A 3,543-nucleotide genomic window follows, 5' to 3' on the forward strand; every position below is an offset into this window, starting at 1 on the left:
TGAGCTTTTTTTTGAAAATGGTTCTAAAATGCTTTTTTTTTAGGCCTGTCCAAAATGTCGCTAGTTCGGCATGATCGGAGTCATCGTTTTTGGTGCCTAAAATAGAAATCTACAATTTTTTGTGAAAATGGTTTTAAAATGTTTTTTTTAGGCCTGTGCAGAATGTCGCTAGTTCGGCATGACCGGGGTTACTGTTTTTGTGTCACGAAAATGAAGAAAAAAAAATCAGCAATTTTTGGTGAAAATGGTTTTTAAAAATTTTTTTAGGCCTGTCCAGAATGTCGATAGTTCGGCATGACCGGGGTCACTGTTTTTGTGTCACGAAAATGAGAAAAAAATATCTGCAATTTTTGTGAAAATGGTTCTAAATTTTTTTTAGGCCTGTCCAGAATGTCGCTTTTTCGGCATGATCGGAGTCATCGTTTTTAGGGACAAAATAGAAATCTGCAATTTTTCGTGAAAAAGGTTTTAAAATGTTTTTTTAGGCCTGTCCAGAATGTCGATAGTTCGGCATGACCGGGGTCACTATTTTTGTGTCAAAAAATGAAAAAAGAATTCTGAGCTTTTTTTTGGAAAATGGTTCTAAAATGCTTTTTTTTAGGCCTGTCCAAAATGTCGCTAGTTCGGCATGATCGGAGTCATCGTTTTTGGTGACAAAAATAGAAATCTACAATTTTTTGTGAAAATGGTTTTAAAATGTTTTTTTTAGGCCTGTGCAGAATGTCGCTAGTTCGGCATGACCGGGGTTACTGTTTTTGTGTCACGAAAATGAAGAAAAAAAAATCAGCAATTTTTGGTGAAAATGGTTTGAAAAAATTTTTTAGGCCTGTCCAGAATGTCGCTAGTTCGGCATGACCGGGGTCACTGTTTTTGTGTCAAAAAATGAAGAAAAATAAATCAGGCATTTTTGGTGAAAATGGTTTGTAAATTTTTTTTTAGGCCTGTCCAGAATGTCGCTTTTTCGGCATGATCGGAGTCATCGTTTTTAGGGACAAAATAGAAATCTGCAATTTTTTGTGAAAATGGTTTTAAAATGTTTTTTAGGCCTGTCCAGAATGTCGATAGTTCGGCATGACCGGGGTCACTGTTTTTGTGTCAAAAAATGAAAAAAAGAATTCTGAGCTTTTTTTTGAAAATGGTTCTAAAATGCTTTTTTTTTAGGCCTGTCCAAAATGTCGCTAGTTCGGCATGATCGGAGTCATCGTTTTTGGTGACAAAAATAGAAATCTACAATTTTTTGTGAAAATGGTTTTAAAATGTTTTTTTTTAGGCCTGTCCAGAATGTCGCTAGTTCGGCATGACTGGGGTCACTGTTTTTGTGTCACGAAAATGAAGAAAAAAAAATCTGCAATTTTTTGTGAAAAAGGTTTTAAAATATTTTTTTAGGCCTGTCCAGAATGTCGCTTTTTCGGCATGATCGGAGTCATCGTTTTTAGGGACAAAATAGAAATCTGCAATTTTTGTGAAAATGGTTTTAAAATGTTTTTTAGGCCTGTCCAGAATGTCGATAGTTCGGCATGACCGGGGTCACTGTTTTTGTGTCAAAAAATGAAAAAAAGAATTCAGGCATTTTTGGTGAAAATGGTTTGTAAAATTTTTTTTAGGCCTGTCCAGAATGTCGCTTTTTCGGCATGATCGGAGTCATCGTTTTTAGGGACAAAATAGAAATCTGCAATTTTTGTGAAAATGGTTTTAAAATGTTTTTTAGGCCTGTCCAGAATGTCGATAGTTCGGCATGACCGGGGTCACTGTTTTTGTGTCAAAAAATGAAAAAAAGAATTCTGAGCTTTTTTTTTGAAAATGGTTCTAAAATGCTTTTTTTTTAGGCCTGTCCAAAATGTCGCTAGTTCGGCATGATCGGAGTCATCGTTTTTGGTGACAAAAATAGAAATCTACAATTTTTGTGAAAATGGTTTTAAAATGTTTTTTTAGGCCTGTGCAGAATGTCGCTAGTTCGGCATGACCGGGGTTACTGTTTTTGTGTCACGAAAATGAAGAAAAAAAAATCAGCAATTTTTGGTGAAAATGGTTTTTAAAAAAATTTTTAGGCCTGTCCAGAATGTCGATAGTTCGGCATGACCGGGGTCACTGTTTTTGTGTCACGAAAATGAGAAAAAAATATCTGCAATTTTTGGTGAAAATGGTTCTAAAATGCTTTTTTTTTAGGCCTGTCCAGAATGTCGCTTTTTCGGCATGATCGGAGTCATCGTTTTTAGGGACAAAATAGAAATCTGCAATTTTTCGTGAAAAAGGTTTTAAAATGTTTTTTTTAGGCCTGTCCAGAATGTCGATAGTTCGGCATGACCGGGGTCACGATTTTTGTGTCAAAAAATGAAAAAAAGAATTCTGAGCTTTTTTTTTGAAAATGGTTCTAAAATGCTTTTTTTTTAGGCCTGTCCAAAATGTCGCTAGTTCGGCATGATCGGAGTCATCGTTTTTGGTGACAAAAATAGAAATCTACAATTTTTGTGAAAATGGTTTTAAAATGTTTTTTTAGGCCTGTGCAGAATGTCGCTAGTTCGGCATGACCGGGGTTACTGTTTTTGTGTCACGAAAATGAAGAAAAAAAATCTGCAATTTTTGGTGAAAATGGTTTTTAAAAAAATGTAGGCCTGTCCAGAATGTCGATAGTTCGGCATGACCGGGGTCACTGTTTTTGTGTCACGAAAATGAGAAAAAATATCAGCAATTTTTTGTGAAAATGGTTCTAAATTTTTTTTTAGGCCTGTCCAGAATGTCGCTTTTTCGGCATGATCGGAGTCATCGTTTTTAGGGACAAAATAGAAATCTGCAATTTTTCGTGAAAAAGGTTTTAAAATGTTTTTTTAGGCCTGTCCAGAATGTCGATAGTTCGGCATGACCGGGGTCACTATTTTTGTGTCAAAAAATGAAAAAAAGAATTCTGAGCTTTTTTTGAAAATGGTTCTGAAATGCATTTTTTTAGGCCTGTCCAAAATGTCGCTAGTTCAGCATGATCGGAGTCATCGTTTTTGGTGACAAAAATAGAAATCTACAATTTTTGTGAAAATGGTTTTAAAATGTTTTTTTAGGCCTGTCCAGAATGTCGCTAGTTCGGCATGACTGGGGTCACTGTTTTTGTGTCACGAAAATGAAGAAAAAAAATCTGCAATTTTTGGTGAAAATGGTTTAAAAAAAATTTTTTAGGCCTGTCCAGAATGTCGCTTTTTCGGCATGATCGGAGTCATCGTTTTTAGGGACAAAATAGAAATCTGCAATTTTTTGTGAAAAAGGTTTTAAAATGTTTTTTTTAGGCCTGTCCAGAATGTCGATAGTTCGGCATGACCGGGGTCACTGTTTTTGTGTCAAAAAATGAAGAAAAAAAAATCTGCCATTTTTGGTGAAAATGGTTTTAAAATATTTTTTTAGGCCTGTCCAGAATGTCTCTTTTTCGGCATGATCGGAGTCATCGTTTTTAGGGACAAAATAGAAATCTGCAATTTTTTGTGAAAATGGTTTTAAAATGTTTTTTTAGGCCTGTCCAGAATGTCGATAGTTCGGCATGACCGGGGTCACTGTTTTTGT

The sequence above is a fragment of the Salmo salar genome, unplaced genomic scaffold (genome assembly GCF_905237065.1).
Source record: "Salmo salar unplaced genomic scaffold, Ssal_v3.1, whole genome shotgun sequence".
Lineage (NCBI taxonomy): Eukaryota > Metazoa > Chordata > Actinopteri > Salmoniformes > Salmonidae > Salmo > Salmo salar.